The 20,888-nt window shown below is 50.9% G+C and overlaps 1 long non-coding RNA gene across 1 annotated transcript; it reads right to left on the reverse strand.

The window, feature by feature from the left end:
- Positions 1 to 10,717: 10,717 nt before the first annotated feature.
- On the reverse strand, positions 10,718 to 15,029 carry LOC139037498 (uncharacterized). The gene is made up of 2 exons (XR_011490361.1): positions 14,799 to 15,029; positions 10,718 to 13,670 (listed from the first exon to the last, which is right to left on the reverse strand). It is a non-coding gene; the product is annotated as an uncharacterized lncRNA (long non-coding RNA).
- Positions 15,030 to 20,888: the final 5,859 nt, after the last annotated feature.

Genomic DNA, 20,888 nt, shown 5'->3' on the forward strand with positions numbered 1-20,888 from the left:
TGTTGGAGGAGACTCTTGAGAGTCCCTTGGACTGCAAGGAGATCAAACCAGTTAACCCTAAAGGAAATAAATCCTGAATATTCATTGGAAGGACTGATGTTGAGCTGAAGCTCCAATACTTTGGTCACCTGATTTGAAGAAGTGACTTGATGGAAAAGACCCCGATGCTGGGAAAGATTGATGGCAGGAGGGGAAAGGGCTGACAGAGGATGAGATGGTTGGATGGCATCACCGACTCAATGGACATGAGTTTGAGTAAGCTCCAGAAGTTGGTGATGGACAGGGAAGCCTGGTGTGCTATAGTCCATGGGGTCACAAAGAGTCAGACACGACTGAGCGACTGAACTGAACTACTAAGTGCCAAGCACTGTTCTTTTTTTCCAATTGACCAGAGAATTAAGAAAACCTAGTACCTGACCTTTAGTTAATTCAAGTACACCCTGAGACTTAAAGAAGTGCTACAAGAAAGCCAGATTGAGGGTTGGGAAAACCAGGGTTCAGTGGGGAGCTCTTATGCACATGAAATGGGTGATTTTTCAGAGCAACAGATATTAAAAATTGATCCCTGAAAGATCATTAGACTTTAAACAGCAATAGGGAAAAGAAAAGCAGTCTGGGAAAAAGAAACCACATATGTAAAGGCATAGAAATGTAATTGTGCACACACACTGCTCTCTGGTTGTATCAATTAAAATTAGGACTGCTTACATATGACAGAATACCCAAAAGAATAGTGGCTTGAGTGAGAGGTGTTCATCCCTTTTTCACACCAAATAAGTTGCAAGTAAGCAGTCTGGGGTAATTGTGACACCTCTATGACCATAAGGAACCCAGGTTCTCTCTACTTTTCTTCTCCACTCTTCTAGCGATAGCCTTCATACTCAAGGTCACTTTTGGATCAAAAAGGCTGCTGGAGCTCCAGCCAGCACATCAGCATTCCAGGTAGCAGGAAGGGGAAAGTTCCCCAAGGCATTCCTCTCAGCTACATCAGCTCCTTGTTAAGTTGACATATGGGAGGATTTATGTAACGCTTTTCTTGACACTTTATTGGCCAGAATTTTGTCATGTGGCCACAAAAAGCTGCAAGGAAAACTGAGAGATGCAGTCTTTATTGAGGGAGCAGATAAACACAGGGTTCTATTATTAGGGAAGAAGGAGGGATGTATGGTGGGGATAACATGGAAACATACATTATCTAATGCAAAATAGTGGATGAGAATTTGCCCTATGACTCAGGGAACTCAAACCGGGGCTCTGTAACAATTTAGAGGGGTGCGATGGGGAGGGAGGAGGAGGGAGTTTCAAAGGTGAGGGGACATATGTATACCTATGGCTGATTCATGTTGATGGTTGGCAGAAACCAACACAATACTGTAAAGCAATTATCCTTCCATTAAAAATAAATAAATAAAAATTTAAAAACAGAAGAAGGAGGATATGGGCAGCTAGCACTGTCCAGCCCAGGGACAGTGGGGCAGGGGTCCTCCAGTGTGTGGAGAGAGGCGAGAGCAGGGAACTAGCTCACAGAGGCCACGCTAAGGAGGGTATGGACTTTATTCTGTAGAAAACAGGGACTCGCTAAAGGATTCCGAACAGGAGTTTGGGTGAAGGGTCTGGAGCAATTTCCTTTGGGGAGAGATTCAAACAGAAGCAACTACCCAAAGTCAGGACAACAGAGGGCTGAGAGCGGGGAAAGAGAGCTGTCAGCGGGTGATGAGCCGGGGACTGCAAGAGGAAGGCGACGAGGACAGGACGGAGCCCGGGAAAGCGGAGGCACTGCCAGCTACCAGGGGAGGGACACGGTGAGTTCAAGATATACAACAGAGCTCAAGGTAGGTGACCCTTCAGGTCAGATGGCTCGAGGGCACCTGAGGATCCAGGCAGAAGTAGAAGCCAGAGGCCAGTGCTGGGGACTCACCTGGAGGAGCCACCAGTTCTCCAGCTGTGCGTGAGATCTGCCCGCAGCAATCTCACATCTGCCTGCAGGGTCGAGCAGGGGAAATCTGATAAAGCCTCCAGAGTTACTAGGCAGGGAGGACAAGGGAGTGGGTGAGGGTAAGCGCACACTCTTTGGAGCCGGACAGAGCTGCCGCCTAACAGCTGTTAAGCTTTGGACTAGCTGCTTGCCTTCCTAAGCCTTGGCTTTCTCAGCTGCAAGGTGGGAATGAAGAACCCCCCTCGGGGGCTGACAGGAGGATGGAATGGGTGAGTGCTTAGCCTCGGCAACAGCTCTGCCAGTAAACAGCAGCTCTCACCATTAAAGGGGCAGCTCTCTCCTCGCTGGAGGGACATCAGGGCCTTTCTTGGGGTCTTGAGCCTGCCCAACAGTCTTCCTGATGCAGGGCAGGGTCCCCGGGCCCCAGCCGAGTTCGCTGAGGAGTGAGGCACCGGTTCTCTGCATCTGCAGGGCCCCGCGGAGCCCGGACCCAGCACGGCCAGGGCAGCCCCGGGCTCAGGCGGATCTCCCAGGCAGGGGCACCGCCAGCCCAAGCCGCTGGCTTGGAAAAGGAGTTGTGTGTGCGCCAGGACACAGATGAGCTGAAGGGTGAGGGCCAGTCGTGAGCCCCATAGAGATGATTCTAAGGAGCCCGGTTTGGGAAACTGAGAAAGATAACTGGTGGGGCAGAGGGAGAGGTCCAGCCCACCGTCATGAGTGGAGCAGTGGCCCACAAACATTTGCACAAGTTCAGCGTGTGGTATGGGCAATGTCCAACCAGGAGAAAATATCTGACTTGGAGTCTGGTAGATAGTGGTGGTTTAGTCGCTTATCAGTCTAGCCCTTATCCCCAAAGTGACCCCAGACGGCATTTGGGAAGACCAACGTGTCAGGGACCAGCACAGAATAAGGGCCCTCAAAGGACATGGAGAGGAGCATCAGAGACGGGGGAGGAGCCTGGCATCCAGAAGCTAAAGATGAGCCCAGAGGGGGGAACTGGAGGTGGCCAGGCTCAATCAGGGGTCAGGTGGGATGACAGCTGGGAAGGGGCCATCGGGTTTGTGGGGAAGGAGGTCAGTGGCTGGAGAGCAGGTCCGAGGCCAGGGGTGGAGGCAGAAGTCAGGGGGCAGCTGCGTCCAATAGGCTGTGAGAGAGGCTCAGAATTGCTTAAGATACGTTCCATTTCCTTCCAAGTCCAAGGGGAAGGGGACTTCCACTCTGTGAACCATCATGAGCCAGCCCACGTGTCTGTTGTTTCTTTTTGCCATGCCCCACAACATGTGGGATCTCAGTTCCCCAACCAGGGAACGAGTCCATGCCCTCGGCAGTGGAAGTGAGGAGCCTTCACCACTGGACTACCAGGGAAATCCTGGGCCAGGCCGCTTCTGACACGTACTCTTCCTCGCTGGGGTCCTGTCTCCTCCACATGGCCAGAGTGCCTTCCCGGGAGCCACATGCCAGCAGCAGGAGGAAAGGGCTCAGATGGGGCACGGGCGTGCCCCCTCCTTTCTAGGGCGGAGCCAGGAAGGCTGCCACCTCTTCTTAGTATCTTCTGCTTCTGTTAGGTCCCTACCATTTCTGTCTTTTATTGAGCCCATCTTTGCATGAAATGTTCCCTTGGTATCTCTAATTTTCTTGAAGAGATCTCTAGTCTTTCCCATTCTATTATTGTCCTAGTCAAAGCTATGGTTTTTCCAGTAGTCATGTATGGATGTGAGAGCTGGACCATAAAGAAGGCTGAACACCAAAGAACTGATGCTTTTGAACTATGGTGCTGGAGAAGGCTCTTGAGAATCCCTTGGACTGCGAGGAGATCAAACCAGTCAGTCTTAAAGGAAATCAATCCTGAATATGCATTGGAAGGACTGATGCTGAAGCTGAAACTCCAATACTTTGGCCACCTGATGCGAAGAGCTGACTCATTTGAAAAGACTCTGATGCTGGGAAAGATTGAGGGCAGGAGGAGAAGGGGCCAACAGAGGATGAGATGGTTGGATGGCATCACCAACTCAATGGACATGAGTTTGAGCAGGCTCTGGGAAATGGTGAAGGACAGGGACTAGTGTGATGCAGCTCATGAGGTCACAAAGAGTCGGACACGACTGAGCGAGTGAACAACAGGAAGGTTCACACAGGCCCTTACTCCAGCTCATATCCCACTGGCCACATCCAACTACAGGGCCTAGGAAGATAGCCTTTATTCTGGACAGTTCTGTGTCCAACTAGGAGTGGGGGCCGGCTGTTACCATAGGAGAGAAGGAATACTGGAGGGAGAGGAGCGGTCACAGGGTGCAGGGTAAGAGGGGGCGGCAGCCAGGAGCACAGGGCGAAGGGAGGAGAGCGCTTTGCCCAAGGAACCCCTGCCGAGCACGGTGCACCCTGCCCACGCGTCTCCTGGGTCCGTGGCCACGTGTATCCACTGTGAGGGTGGGGGTGCAGGTGGGCGGGGCGGGGAGTCGGTGTGGCTGAGAACGCCCTCTGCTGGCCAGGAAGACACGTTCCAGAGCTTTTCAGAAGAACAAGTTTCCCTCGGAGGGTCTTCTGGCCCCACACCAAAGCCGAAATAACACAGAAAGTAAGAAATGTCTTTCTTCTGGGACTTCCCCTGTGGTCTCTCAGCGAAGACTCCAAGTTCCCAGTGCAGGAGGCCCTGGAACTAGATCCTGTGTGCCACAGCTAAGAGCGGCGAGCCAGATAAAAAAAGAATAAATCAATATATATATATTTTTTAAAAAGATATTTTCCACTCTTTTGAGCTTTTGCCCACTGTCATTGCTCATGTTGGCCCTTGTCATTGCGTCCACTGCCTGGGCCGTGGGCACAGTCCTCAGACAAGGGGTGACCACCCTTCAGGCCCCCTGGTGCTCCCTCCACCCCGGCAGAGACACGACCCCAGATGTCCGGCACCAGAGTGGGCTCCAGCCTATTCTGTCTCCTAGGGGACTCTCCACCCTCCCCTTGAGCTTCCAGATGCAAGATAAGAACTGATCCATCCTCCGGGGATGAAGGGGTTAACAGTTGGGTGTCTGTCCCCCTGGGCCGTGCACCCACTGACTTTTGCTGCCTCTCTCAGCTCCTGATTATGTGTGAAAACATATGCAAGGAAGACAGGTCCTCAAATTCTGTTTCCAGGGGTCTCGCTTGTCCTGAGCGCTGACTTTGGCGGGGGCGGAGGTGGGTCTTGGGGTGACTAAGTGTGAGCAAGTGCTCCGGGCACCACCCTGCACTTCACTCTCCCACCTGCGAGTGGGGACCAGCCCCCCGTGCCCACCCCCACGTGTGGCCTCTCCAAGACCTTCATCAGCTCACTGAGTCTTTCAGCAGGACAGTCAGCAGACACTTCCCGGGCCTCTGACGTGCTGGCCCTGTGCTAAGTGCACAGGATACCTGAGTGCCGTCGGCAACGCGGAGTCAGGTCTCGGCCACCACTGGCTGTGCGCCTTGGGTGTGTTTCAGATGCAGAAATTGAGGCTCAAGTGTGACTAACTAGTAGAGGTTAAACCAGAACTGATTCCTAAGTTCTCCACCCTTTTATTAATTCTAAAATAAAGATAACTAGTCTCCTGACGGCTTCCCTGGTGGCTCAGATGGTAAAGAATCCGCCTGCAATTCGGGAGACCTGGGTTCGATCCCTGGGTTGGGAAGATCCCCTGGAGAAGGGAAAGGCTACCCACTCCAGTATTCTTGCCTGGAGAATCCCATGGACAGAGGAGCCTTGTGGGCTACAGTCCACAAAGAGTCGGACACGACTGATTTTCACTTTCAGTTTCCTGAATAAATGTCCCAGAGACATTTGAAAAATGGGCAAAAGCTCAGTACATATAGGGAGTTCCCTGGTGGCCCAGTGATTAGGTCCCTTTCACTGCCTAGGATCTGAGTTTGATTCCCAGTAGGGGAACTAAGATCTTGTGTGGCACATGCTGTGGCCAAAACAAACACCCAAAAATCTGAAAAGAATGACAATTTTCCAAAGTAGAAATGTGTACAATAAATTCTATTATCAAGTGAAATATTAAAAAAAAAAATCAGTACATGTACCTGGCAGCATGTATTTTTTAACCACATTTCCTTGTTTGCAGGTCTGTTCCAGATAGATAAGGAGACTTAAAAACAAACAAACTCAGACTTCTAGATAATTGAGGTGCCACGTCTTTGGGTGGGTCCCGTGTTTGTGGGAGTTGCTCTGAGTGTGGGGCCTGTCTGTGAGCTCCCCCAGGCCTCACCCAGTGGGGTGTGGTCCTCGGAGCTGAAGTAAAAAGCCTGAGCCCTCCTTTTAGCCTTTTAGTACCAGAGGCGAATCCAGTGCCTCCCCTCAAAGGCTCCAGGGACTCTGGAGAGGTTAACAAAGGCCTCCCTTCTCTGCCCACTGTTTCTTGGCTGATGCCTCCTTCTGCCAAAATTGCCTCTCTGGTCTCCTTTCCCATGGTGGTTTTCTTCCCTGCAGCCCACCCAGCACACCCCAGATAAGCTCTAACAATGAAGTTGTGTGATGGGGAGGGGGATCCACAGTGTCACTCAGCACAGAGAACGAAGTTAAATCAGAACCCAACCAACCACTATTTTCAAGGTCCTGTTTCTCCCCTGGGATTTCTCCCCATTCCTGGCTTTATAAGCCTCGACCTTCCTTCACACCTCCAGGCCCTTTATTCTCCACTTCTCCTCACCTGTGGTCTCTGTTTATTTCTGAAGCAGAGATGTTCAGCTATCCCTCTGAACTGATATAACCCCCAAGACTAATTTCCCCAGCGCCCCCCCAGTCCCCAAGGGGCTCTGCTAAAGTTCATGACCACTACTTTCAGATTCTGGCAACATCATGTATGGAAATAACACTGACACTCCTCCCCCAAAAAACACAGAGAAATTCAGAGTGGACATTAGAACCACAGTAGAATTTGAAAAAAGGGTGGGGGAAAACCCAGGTATTGGGTGTATAGAGAGGACCTGAAATCAGAGTTGAGCTTTGACCTTGACCATGGGCCTAATGATAGGGGCTGAAGTTTCAACACCCACTCAGGGTCAAGAGTATGGCCTTAAGAAGAAACAGGGGACTTCCCTGGTGGTCCAGTGGCCAAGAGGTCATGCTTTCCAATGCAGGGGGCCAGGGTTCCATCACTGGTCAGGGAACTAGACCCCACATGCCGCAACCAAAGATCACAGATGCTGCAACTAAGACCTGGAACAGCCAAATAAGTAAATAAATATTTTAAAAAGAAGAAGAAAGAGAACTGAGATTGCTATATGAGCTAGAACCCTGAAAAGGCTGCCATCAGGAAATAATCTACCCACCAATTTAGGGAACGGACAGTGAATCTTGTTCTGGTTTATGGCTCTGGGTGGGAGAAAAGATGCTTAGGAAAGACCAGAACTGAAAACTCTAACTATCCATGGAGGTGGCATCCAAATTTATATTCTCTATGGGGCAAAGAGTTCCCAAGTCGAAAAATAAACATAAAAAAGATTTCCCTAGGGGTCTGAGAACTAAGACCCTGCATACATTGCAGCATGGCCAAAAACTTAAAAATAAAATTAAAAGTTGCATAAAGATAAAGAAATAATACCTCAATAAATTTTTTAAAAATTACTCTAATGAGCCCTTGGAACAGTTAGCATGAAAAAATACAAAAATAGATCTCTGAGGCCATTTTCACAGCCCAGGACACATAGGACTCCCACAGAGCAAAATAATCTCACTGAAGATGAGTTCAAAAACACCAATTAAATTACACACAAGAAAACTATCTACTGTGAAGGAGAGTCAGCAAATACAGCAAATGGAAAAATCATCTCTGAGAACTTAGGGTAACAGGACAAGCTGAAAGAGATCATAATGATATGTTAAAATACTTAAACATACAAAGGGAGGAATAAAAATGATAGGGAAGGAGAAGGATACTATGAAAAAGATTTGAAAAGGATGAAACATTTGAAAAGGGAGCAAGGAAATGAAAGACATAGACATTGAATTTGTAAAGGGAATGGATGGACAAGCCAGCAGGCTAGACATAGCTGGATTAACTGGAAGACAAATCTGAGAAAATTAATCAGAATGCAACATTCCGTCAAAGGATGAGAACATTCGAAAGAAAGGTGGAGACAGACGATGAAATGATATGGTTCAATATATAACAAACAGAAGTTGTAGAAGAGAAAAATCAGAAAGAATGGACCAGGAATAACATTTGCAATATTCAAAGAAATAATGAATGAAAAATTTCTAGGATTAAACAAAGGCATGAATCTTCAGACGGAAGAGGCACACTGAATCCCAGGCAGGATAAAGAAGAGTCAATCTGGTCCCATCACTTCATGGCAAACAGACGGGGAAACAGTGGAAACAGTGGCTGACTTATTTTTCTCGGCTCCAAACTGCAGATGGTGATTGCAGCCATGAAATTAAAAAACGCTTACTCTTTGGAAGGAAAGTTATAACCAACCTAGACAGCAAATTAAAAAGCAGAGACATTACTTTGCCAACAAAGGTCCGTCTAGTCAAGGCTATGGTTTTTCCAGTGGTCATGTATGGATGTGAGAGTTGGACTATAAAGAAAGCTGAGTGCAGAAGAATTGATGCTTTTGAACTACGGTGTTGGAGAAGACTCTTGAGAGTCCCTTGGACTGCAAGGAGATCCAACCAGTCCATCCTAAAGGAGATCAGTCCTGGGTGTTCATTGGAAAGACTGATGTTAAAGCTGAAACTCCAATACTTTGGCCACCTGATGTGAAGAGCAGACTCATTTAAAAAGATCCTGAGGCTAGGAAAAATTGAGGGCAGGAGGAGAAGGGGACAACAGAGGATGAGATGGTTCGATGGCATCACCAACTCAATGGACATGAGTTTGGGTGGACTCCAGGAGTTGGTGATGGACAGGGAGGCCTGGCGTGCTGCAGTTCATGGGGTTGCAAAGAGTCGGACACTACTGAGCGACTGAACTGAACTGAATGTAGGAAAAAAGGGAACGCTCCTGCACTATTGCTGAGAACGTAAATTGGTGCAGCCACTATGGAAAACAATATGCAGTTTCCTTAAAAAGTTAAAAATGGAACTAACATACGATCTGGCTATTTCACTTTGGGGTTTTTATCCAGAGAAAACAAAAACACTAATTCTAAAACATATGCGACCCCTGTGTTCAATGAAGCATTAATCACAATAGCCAAGAAACAACCTAAGTGCACATCAATGGATGAATGGATAGATCAATGGTTTATGCGTCCAATGGAGTATTGTTTTGTTATTGTTGTTTCATCACCAAGCCATGTCCAACTCTTTTGCGACCCCGTGGACTGTAACCTACCAGGCACGCCTGTCCATGGGATTTCCTAGGCAAGAATACTGGAGAGGGTTGCCGTTTCCTTCTGCAGGGGAGCTTCCTGACCCAGGGATCAAATCTGCATCTTTACCAGTAGATTCTTTACCCCTGGGCCACCAGGGAAGCCCCACAGTGGAATATTACTCAGCCATTAAAAAAGATGAAGTCTTGCCATTTGCAACACATGGTTGACCTCGAAGATATTATGCTAAGTGAAATAGACAGAGAAAAACGAATACCATATGATTTCACTCCTATGTGGAATCTAAAAACAAACCAACAAAAACACAGTAAATGAATAAACCAAACCAAACAGAAACATGTAGATACATAGAATAGGGTAGTATTTACCAGAGGGAACCAGAGGGGAAGCCAAGGGCAGTGGGAGGTTTAAGTGAAATGGGTGAGGGGGTCAGCTGTATGGGGACAGGCGGAAACTGAACTTTGGGTGGTGAGCGCGCTGTGGGGTCAACAGAAGTTGAAATCTACACCAATGCCATCAGGTGGGCCGTGGGGGCAGAGAGAGGTGGAGAGGCCGGGACAGCCTGAGCTGAGTGGTGGGAGGAGAAGGGGGACGCTGGATGGACGGAGCAGAGATGAGGACCGAGGAAAACCTTTGTCTACAGCCCAGAAACCAAACCCATGCCAGAGGCAGCTTGCCAGCCCTGAGAAGAGGGCAGGCTGTAAGCTGAGAGACCCACGCGAAGCTCGTTTCTCACACACTAATCTCACTGTCTTCACGTCAACACCCGGAGGGAAGGATTCCCTCTTCACAGGAGAGGAGAGTGCGGCCCAGAGGCTGAGGGGCATGTCCAGGGCCACACAGCAAGGGGCCGGGCTGGGGCTGATCGCACTCTGAGCTCAGTCCCCTCGTGGGTGCTGTCTTCCCAGAGTGCACTGGGCTGAGAGACCCACTGAGCCCCCCGACTCCGCACCGGCAGCCCCCTCAGCCTCGTCCTGAGGGGCCAGTGGCCGGAGCAGCAGAGGTCGGACCAGAGGGAGGAGGGCCCTGCAGGGCGGCGTGCCCGGAGGCTGCCCTCCCATCTGCAGCTGCCGCCTTCTCCTCCAGAAACAACAAGAGTGAGCCTGTGGGGCTGAGGCTTCTGTGGGCGGCCCTCTTCAGGGCAGCCCCTCCACCCCTCAATCTGAGGGCCGGTCAGAAAAAGCTTCCCAGAACGCACTGGGCCGAGAGGCCCACCTGACCCCCCACTGCTCCCCGCACCCCTACACTTGCTGAGAATCTAGGACCTGCCCAGGCCTCCCCCCACAAGGGCTTCCTGCCTTCTCAGTGGTCCGCGGAGCCTCCCCAGTCCCTGTTTCCCGGCTACCCTCGGCCCACGGCCTGGCTTCTGTGTAGGGAGGATGGGAAAGGATGGGGGTGTGATGGAACACCTGGAACATTGAGCCCCAGCCAAGCCCTTTATCTGGAAACATTTCCCAGGTAAAGACAGCATTCAGGTCCCGACAGAACAAGAGTCCTTGGTGCGTTGCAGGCACCGGCTTTTATGAGAAAGCAGCAAATCATAAGAAAAACCATCTCTTTGGGAGGACTTAAGTTGGGTAGATATTGCAGATGAATGCCAATTCTGGCTAATCTCCATGTCAACATGTACAAAAGGCACAGCGGATTCCAAACCATAATGCTAAATACCCACGAAGAGCCTCAGCCTGACGGCTCCGCTGACCCACTAAGAACAGTAACTACAATGCTGGCGCCTCCATCGCTCAGGCACACACTCCTCTTTCTAGTGCCTTTCACAACCTAGAGAGGCGGCGTTCGGTGCATTTTTACAGATAAGGAAACTGAGGTTACTGAGGTTAGGTAACTTGACCAAGGTCACATATTTAGAAAGTGGTGGAACTTTTCAAAATACTCAGTTGGGGAAATGCTCATCATTTGTAGAAAAAAAAAAAATTCAACAAAGCAGAAGAACACAGGGTTCCAGTTAACCCTCAGTTACCCAGAAAAGTCATTTCCCTTCCACACGCATGCCTGTGTGTGTCTGCACGCACTTGAATTTTCTGATTCATAGAGTTCTTGATGAACAGGCCAGACCACAGGAGGGAAAATGTACAGAAACCAGCAACTATATTCTCTGAATTCAGTCGTGTGCTTGGAGATCCCCAGGTAAAAGGTAACAAAACATAGCTCTGTAAAAGCAACTGTCAGGAAACGGCCACCATCAAGGGCACAAGCGTCCATTTGGCACCCCCTCCAAGCCCTGAGCTCACAGACGGCTGGCCCGGGGCTGACGGAGCACCTCCCTGGGCTCACTACAAGACTGAAGGAAAAGCAGGAAACATCGGCACAGACAGAGCTCAGTCACCCATCTCTTGTATGGTCTTGCTACTGCTAAGTCATTTCGGTTGTGTCCGACTCTTTGCGCCCCCATGGATTGTAGCCCGCCAGGCTCCTCTGTCCATGGGATTCTCCAGGCAAGCATACCGGAGTGGGTTACCATGTCCTCCTCCAGGGGATCATCCCCCCGCAGGGATGACCCCGTGTCTCCTGCATCTCCTGCATTGTCTGTGACCTTGAGCGTGTCACTTTCCCTTTCTGGAGCTTGGTTTTCCCATCTGTAAAACCAGGACTCAGCAAGCTTGTAACAAAAAGGGCTAGATAATAAATATTTGGGGCTTTCGATCTCAGCCACATAGTCTTCATTTTTGTTTGCTTGTGTTTTGGGTTTTTTTGTTGTTTTTTTTACAACCCTTTAAAAATATAAAACCCTATCAAAATGGAGCCAGGCCAGAGAAGCACCCCAGAATGTACCAGAACGCAGAACCCCTATCTTACATCCAAGTCCTCAGTTCCTTAAAATGGAGAGGCTCCCAGCTTTCTCTCGGCAGCCAGGGCCCTCTTCGCCCTTCGGGATGAACAGTTACTTCCCTGCGCAACAGCACGGCTGAAAACAAAGACCAGGGACTTCCCTTGTGGTCAAGTGGTTAGGAATCTGCCTTGCAATGCAGGGGATGAGGGTTCGATACTTGGTCAGGGAAATAAGGTCCCACATGCCGCGGGGCCGCGGGGCCTGCGTGCTGCCGCGAGAGAACCCGAGAAGCTGTAAACAAAAGCCACACCTCGGAGACCAGCCAGGTCTTCTATAACACAGAGGCCACGTTCAGGGGGTGGCCACCCTCAAATCCCTCTGGGGCCTGGTAGATAACACTGACAGAGCCCAATGACAGACGGCCTCAGAGTGGGGAGGCGTCCAGTGGCTGAGGGAACAAGAGGGTCCACCTGATGGTGGAGGGGGCAGGCCACTTGACTGGTGAGGCAGATCTGATTTTAAGAGAAGTCTGAAATCTAGATTTTTATACAGAACTCTCCCCCCACCTTTTTTTTTTTTTTTTCTCCCAAATTGACAATGAGAAAAACAAAGCAAAAACTGTTGGGAGCCTTGAGATAAAACTTCTCTGGGCCTTATTTACCCAAGGCCTCCACGTCCAGCCAGCCCCTCCCCAGGCAAGAGAGAAACCTCAGGGAGTTCAGTGATGGTCCCAGAGCCCTGCCCTTTGGGAGGCTTCCCTGTCCAGAGTGCCCTTGGAAGTGGGAGCATCCACAGGAAGTGATCCCTGAGAATATGTCTCTCCTCCCTCCATAAGACTTCCTGGGCTGGGGGCAGCCCCCACCCTGCAGTTGGCAGACAGCCTGGTGTTCTCAGCCACCCTTGATCTCCACTTCCTTTTCCTGGGGTTAGAGTTAGTCTGAAACAGTGACCGCTAAACACAGAGGAAAGATGCTCCCTGGCACAGAGGTGGGCCGACGGTTGACGGGGGAGCATGTTGGACGTGCTGATGTCCACGTGCGTGTCTCCACTGCTGGCCAGAGCACGACATTCCAAAAGGGAGTGCAGGGACCTCAGAATTTCCCCCAACACAGTACCACCGTGGCTAATGCCAGGTTAATGCCAGGCTCTCACAGGTCAGTGGCCATGCTGACCCCTCTCTGCCAGCCTAGGCTGTGAGCCTTGGGGTGGGGGTGGGGCGGGATCTGTGTCCTTTTCATAGGCCCCGCTGACGCCGCATACCCCTTGACCTTGAACATGTTCTCTGCTTGTCCCCGTGTGATGTGTCCTCTATGCCTCAGTCATCTGGCTGTCTACAGAGCTCTTCCGCATAAGGCCAGCTGGCCCTGCCTGGGAGCTCACCACGGTCCTGCTTACAGGGCGAATTTTCTGCTGAATCAATGAGCTGGGCTGAGGCAGCAGTGCAGCCAGCAGGCCCAGGCCAGGTGTCGCGGGTCGCCCAGGAAGATGAGCCATCAGCATCTCCTTTCCACACCTGTCCTAAGGTCAGAACGAACTCGGGTCCAGCCAGAGAGTCTCTGTGACTGCAAAGGTTGGGGAAGCTGAGTTTGAGGGGTCAGAATCCATGAAGAACCCCTGGGCCCTCCGTAGCCCGCTCCTCACTGGGAGGCCCACCTGAAAAAAAAGAAAATCATTAGCTCCTACATATAGATCAATGTTTCTCTCCCTATTAAGGTCAGTTCAAAAAACCTTGGTAATTTGGGCCTCACTGGGTCCACTAGGGATGCTGGCCAGAGGGTGAGCCCTGTTAAGCAAAGATGCCTGGGAGTGAAATCGAGGCATGGGGGCCTGTGTGGGGAATTTTGAACCTACTTGGGGGTTCTTTTCAAGTTGGTTTCAAGCAGGTCTCTATGATGGGAAGCCAGGCCTGTTCTAAGACCTGGTAGAGGCCCCAGGAGTGTCAATATGAGACTTCCAGAAAATTGTCTGAAAAGCTTCACATCTCTACCCCTAGGAGGATGTGCAAGAATTTGCAGGCTGATGGGGAGGGAACAGTACAGGGAACAGAGGGTGCAAAGGCTCAGAGGCACAAGGGACCTCTTGATCCACCTGAGAAGGGCCGACCAGGGCAGGTGAGCGAGGTCTCACTCATCTGTGCCCGCCCCCGATCCTCCGGACCTCAGGAGGGTCTGGATGGCCCTGGGGACTTGGCGGAGCCTGTGGGCCTGGAGGAGGCGGGCGTGCCCCCTGGTCCTTTTTCTGGGAAGAAAGAGGAACTATGGTGGGGGTGGGGGGCCGGGGCTTTCAGCGAGGCCCGAGGGGCCAGCGATGCTCCGGCTCAGGCTCTCCCTGCCTAGCAATAATTTGGGCGCCAGAGAAATATTGGCGGCCTTGGCTAACCGAATTATTCTTTCGGTTTGAACCAGCTCCCCCTCTTTGACTCAGATCCGGCAGGGCATGGAAAGCGCTTTCCGAAACCCCCGCCCGCCCGCCTTCCCCAACTCGGCCCAGCGAGCCCGGGGGAGGGGAGCGGGCGCGCGGACCCACCACCCCGCCCTGCTGCCTCGCCCCCGTCCCCAGGGCGGCGCCCCACCCCCCCCCACCCCCCCGCGACCCCGCAGCCCGCCCTCCTCCTCCCACCGCTCCGGAGCCGAGCTGAGGATGGGTGGGCGAAGCGGGACGCAAGCTCCCCGGAGCGGGTCGGTGAAGACCCCTGCGCGCGGGCTGGGTTGGAAAGAGAAAACTACCCATCACTTCCCCAAGCACGTGCTTAAGGCACCAAAATAGAAAAAAGAAAAATACTTGGAAAGGATTTGATATTTCCAGGCGAGTATCGAAATCGCCGTTCCGGGAAAAGCCAGTCTTGTGAGACTTCCTTACACTAATTGAACCGTTCCGAGTTGTTTTTATTTCAGATTCCGTCAGGGGGTGGACATGGCGATCCTTTGGGGCTTTAGTGTGCCCCACCCCCTACCCCTGGGGACTTCCGGCCTTCGTGCCACGCCAGCGCACCCTAATATTTTTGAGCCCCCATTTCAGCTCCCTGGGGTCACAGGGCTACCCAGCTGTTATTTTGCAGTTCTGCGCATCACCCCACTGGCAGTTCTGCTTAATGCCTCTGCCTCTGACTCACAAGAGGAGGAGGGGATTTCTGAGCTGTTTCAAAACTTAACCAGAATATTAGGGTTTTCAGGCAGCCCGTGTTTATTTAAAAAGAAAAAAAAAAGCCCTAAAGCCAACAAAATTTGACACATTGACACACAGCAGCAGAAGAAGGGAAGGTGGGGTGGGTGGGCAGGACCACTATCTGCTATGTCCCATGGGTCCCTGGAACCCAGGTTACCTGTGTCCTTCCCCCAGCCCTGGCTCACCCCATGCCTTCTGCTTGGTTCTGGGTTCTGGATAAGAGCTAATATTTATGGAGATCTGCCTTCCCACCAAACATAGTCCTAAGCTGTTTATAAGAAATAACTCATCTAGTGCCTATAACTGCACTAGCAGGTGTGAGGGCTTCTATTGTGCCACGACCATTTTACAGATGAGAAGACTGAGCCTGAAGAACTGAACTGATTTGGGGCACTTGGGTGTTATTTTTTAAAACAAAACTTTTGAACAGGGATAGAACCTGCGCCCCCAGTATTGGAAGCTTGGAGTCTTAACCACTGGATGGCCAGGGAAGTCCTGGGGCACTTGGTCTTCTTATGGAGAATGTTGGTCGCTTTTCCCACTATGCGCAGGAGGCAGATGCCACTCAGCCGCAGGAAGCCTCACTCATCAGAGTGGGGCTAAGGGGTGTCTGGAATCTCCCTCTTGCAGAGATCTGTGTGGGTCAGGGTTGGGAGACTCTGAAGCCTCTAGGGGACTGAGCAGGAGAAGTAATTAGAGTAATTAGAGTAATTAGCAACCCCAACCCCCCCACCCCACCCATCCAAGCCCAGGCTTCCAGCATGGAAGGGGTTAATGGGACCACTCAGGTTAGAGGCTACATCATTCACCTCAACCATAATTCCTTCCAACATCCTGGCCAAATGTGAAGACGCCAACTGGGGTGCTCAGGACCTTGAAGCTACTACCTGTAAACCTAGAAAACCTGGTCAACTGGGGAGTCTCAGGGTCCGGCTCCGGTCGCTAAGACCAGGGCTTGGGGTGCACGCAGGACAGGACTGTGCAGAGGAGCCAGCGGCGTGCCAAGGGCTCAGTCCCCTGATGTAGGGAGGATGACTGCTGCGCTAAGAGATAGTTGGGTTTGGGGGAGCAGGTGATCGAAGTATTCACTTCTCCAGGCTCAGAAGCAAGCAGAATCTGCTTGGTCGGAGGCTGTTTTCACATCACACCAACACAACAGAATGGCCATTTGTTAAAGGTCTACGTTATTTCTAACTGGCACAGTAATCTCACAAGGTAGATATTGCTAATCCCGTTTTACACGTGGGAAAATAGAAGACTAGAGATGGTGAGTCATTCATCCAAGGTCATCTTCAGTGAGGGCGCCAGGATTGGGGAGCTGTCGGCCTGACTCCAAGGCCTTGGAGCTTCCTGTTTCAGTGGACTGGCTGAGCCTGAGTGCAGCTTCTTAAGAAGCCGAGAACCTCTCGGTTTCTCTCTGCCCTTTGGTGAAAAGGGAATTTCAAAAGCACTTGATTCATTGCAAGTGTGAACGTGTGTAAATTGCTCAGAGGCTGCCTCAAGCTTTCATCTGTAAGCTTGAGTTATTCTCTACTGCTTTGGGGACTGGCGTGGGAAGCCAGTGGGAAGGTTCCAGGCCCCAGTGCCCTTATCTGCCAAGGGTCCACGTGAGGGTCACTGAGGGAGAGATGAGTGTCCAGGACCCAGCTCATGTTGTTGGACCTGGAGAGGAATTTAGGGGACAGGTTTTAGGGTCAGCTTCTGGATCAGCTTGCCCTCTTCAGATTCATTGCAATCCTCATCTCAAGATGCTTTGATGACTCCTGAAAGTCTAAGGCAAAATTCACACCTCCAGAAGATTCAGATCCACCCCGACCCTGACTGCTTGTTGTTGTTCAGTCGCCAAGTCGTGTCCGACTCTTCGAGATCCCATGGACTGCAGTCCGCCAGGCTTCCCTGTCCCTCACCATCTCCTGGAGTTTGCCCAAGTTCATGTCCACTGAATCGGTGATGCCATCCAACCATCTCATCCTCTGTCGCCCTCTTCTCCTTCTGCCCTCCATCTTTCCCAGCATCAGGGTTCTAAGTGTCCCGAGCCCGTTGCTCCTGCAGCCAAGATTGGAACTTTGGAACCTGACAGAAAGGGGGGACACTGAAGAAGAAGGAACCCCATTCCCATCTGGCCTAGTAGCCTGGCCTTCATTCACCTCGCAGGTCCACCTCCACAAGGGACACTGATTCTCTTGAGAGGAGGCAGCCCAAACTTTCCTAGAAGCTCTTAACAAGAAGGTAAACTGAGGCCTGGCGGGCGGCTCCCCCGCCGCCCCCTAGCTGGCTGTCAGGCCGAGCCCAGGGCCCAGCTGTCGATCGCTGCCCCAGACCGAGCAGAGCGGCCGAGGCGCGCCAGCCGCGCCCCCTCCTGGCACTGCTCCCGCCCCGGGCCCCTGGAGCCTGCCTCTCCCCCACTGATGTAAGCTGATATTTTAATTCTCTTACAAGGAATGGCGTTTAGAGAAATGACTTAACCGGATTACTCATCGTCTATAATGACTTGGCCTGGCTCCGACGCTATTCCTAGACGTGACGCTTGAGGCTTTGATTCTTTCTTTTCTTTTGCTACTTTTTTTTTTTTTAATACCAAGAAATGACTGCCTTGGGCTCGAGGCGGCTCCACCCCTACACGCCCCTCGCAGGGCATCCTGGGAGATGTAGTTCTCTCCTGCCCTGGGGGCGCGACCCCCCGGCCTCTGCCCCGGCTCCCTCCCACCGAGTCCTGGGAACCTGCAGGTGGTAAGAAGCTCCCATCATGCAGTCTGTGCAGTCTTCCGAAGAGGCACTTAGCGCCGCATGCCTCGGTTTACTCCTCTGTCAAATGGGAGACAGTCGTAGAGCAGGGAAATGAAGGGTTACCAGAGAGCTTATTTTAAAATAAGAACAAAAGCTCTGCATAACTTCTTTATCCATTCATCTGTGGATGGATATCTAGGTTGCTTCCATGTCCTAGTTATTGTAAATAGTGCTGCCAGTCACTTCTAATGAGGTAAATAAACCTAGAGCCTATTATGCAGCGCGAAGTAAGTCAGAAAAACAGATGTCATATATTGACACACACATATGGAATCTAGAAAGACGGTGCAGATGAACCTATTTGCAGGGCAGCAAGGGATTCCCTGGTGGCTCAGAGGGCAAAGAGTCTGCCTACAATGCGGGAGACCTGAGTTGGATCCCTGGGTAAGGAAGACCCCCTGGAGAAGGAAATGGCAACCCACTCCAGTATTGTTGCCTGGAAAATCCCATGGACGGAGGGGCCTGGGGGGCTGCAGGTCCATGGGGTCACAGAGAGTCAGATAGGACTGAATGACCTCACTTTCACTTTCAAAGGAGAGGCAGACTTGTGGACACAGTGAGTAAAGGAGGGGGGGACAAACTGAGCGAGTAGCACTGAGACATATATATTACCGTATACTAAATAGCTAGCCAATAGGAATTTTCTGTTTGATGAACGGAGCTCAAGTCTGATGCTCTGTGACAACCTAGAGGGGTAGGGTGGGGTGTGGTGGGAGGGAGGGTCAAGAGGGAGGGGACATATGTATACCTATGGCTGATTCATGTTGATGGATGGCAGAAACGAACACAATATTGTAATTATCCTCCAATTTAAAATACATTTTTTAAAAAAGCTCTATACAGACCCCGTGTTTTTGTTTTTGTTTTGTTTTTTTAAAACCTTTGTCCAGTGCATTTGTACTGACCTCCAGTGTAGACTTACTACTTTGTGTCATAAAGAAGGAACCAGGCTTTGGTTGTCCAGGCATCCAGCGCCTAACAGGGAGCTGGCCTGCAGCTGGCCTTTCTTTATTGCCTTGTCCAGCATTTACTCTCTGCTGCTCGATGTCTTCAACTGTAATATAGGCATAAATATATAGTGGCCACTTCATAGGGCTGGGTGACACTGAATGAAATAATCCATGTAAGATGCCAGGTTCAGTACCTGATAAACACGGGTCAAAGGTATTGTCACCCCTCCAGCATCAGGCACTGAGTGACTTTGGAACTGTCTGAAGAAGCAATTGCTGATTCTCATCACCTGTAAGGTTGGCAAGCGCTGTATATTTTGCTCCACAAGATCAGAGCTTTGTCCTGGTCGTGGCAATATCCCCAGTCTCTAGTCCAGTGCTGGCACAGAGCTGGATCATAACAAATGTCGGATGAATGAATAAATGAATCATTATGCCTGCTTTGCCAGTGAGGAACTGGAGGTTCTGAGAGGTCAAGTGACTTGCAGATGGTCACACAGCAGCTGGGCTATCTGAGTGGGGATGAAAATCCGTATTTTCTCTCCCTGTCACCCTCCCCCACTCTCCCGCCCTCCCGCCAACACAGACACACAGAGGAATTTGACTGTTACCTTTCAGGCTCAAGCATAAGAATCACGTAGCATCTCCAGTTTCCAGCAGCAGCCAGGTGTGGATGTGCCCCCGGAGTGGATCAGCTGGGGAAACGAAGTGCTCACATGGGGTGGGGGGAGGTGGAGGTGAAAAAAAGTGACCAAAGCTCTCAGATCCCCCTCCCTCACCTCCAGCAGTTCCCCAAAGGCCGAAAGCTATTCTTGGCTTTTTCTAAAAGAGGCGTTTGAAGCCATGAGCCAATTCTTTCCATTCCTGAGCTTGGGTATCATCTATTTCGGGCGTTTGTTGTTTTCCATGAGTTGCGGATGCCACTGTGAAGCTGGCCTTTCCTGGACAGCTAGGGCACGAGGGAGTGAGGCAGGAGCCAGGCGGGGCCAGCACTTAAAAATACTTCCTGATTCATTTCTCCTTTGAAAACAAAGCCCTGGGGGCCTTTTGCAACTGCTGGAGCCTGGGAACGGAGCTTCCCAGAGCAGAAAACTGACTGAGCGTGCTGGATGTGTTTGTGGGTCGCAGGAGCAAGAGCAACACAGATTGGCTGTGTGACCGCCTTCAAACTCGCTTGACATCTCTGGGCCTGCTGGCCTCCTCTCCAGAATAAGACCAGGTGGGAAGAAGCTCGTGAACGGTCCCTCCAGCTCTGAGAGCTCCAGGATGAGGACCATCCCTCCCAGGACCAGGTTTTCTTCCTAGATTTGGGCCAGCAAGGGATGCCGAGTCTTGGAGACACAAGCTAGGAGAAAGCAGCTTTTAGGTCAATCTCTGGGACTCCTTTGTAAGTTGCAGAGCCCTGCAGATGTTCTAAGGGGGTCCAGAATGTTCTCGGAAGGTTCCTGTAATTGCAAAAAGACCAAGCACCATGAAGAAGTGATGAAATAAAGACTGCTGTATGTCCATACCAGATGTGCGATCTAGCAGCTACAAGAGAGAAACAGATCTGTGTTCTAACAAAGAGGGTTCTCCAAGACGTATTGTTGGACAAAAAAAATCAAGTTGCAGAATAGAACAATTAGAATGGAATTACTTTTTAAAAGCACACATAAATTTACATGTTTTTCTACACCATGTATTTTATGAAAATACACAGGGAAAGTTCCAGAAGAGTTTACCCAGTCTGTGCTCAGTTGCTCAGTTGTGTCTGACTCTTTGCAGCCCCATGGACTATAGCCGACAGGCTCCTCTGTCCATGGGATTCTCCATGCAAGAATACTGGAGTGGGTTGCCATGCCCTTGTCCAGGGATCTTCCCGACCCAGGGATCAAACCCACGTCTCTTATGTCTCCTGCATTGGCAGGCACGTTCTTTACCTTTAGTGCCACCTGGGAAGCCCACCCAATGTGATAAGAGCCCTTATCTC

This window comes from Odocoileus virginianus, chromosome 2, assembly GCF_023699985.2.
Source record: "Odocoileus virginianus isolate 20LAN1187 ecotype Illinois chromosome 2, Ovbor_1.2, whole genome shotgun sequence".
NCBI classification, from domain to species: Eukaryota; Metazoa; Chordata; class Mammalia; order Artiodactyla; family Cervidae; genus Odocoileus; species Odocoileus virginianus.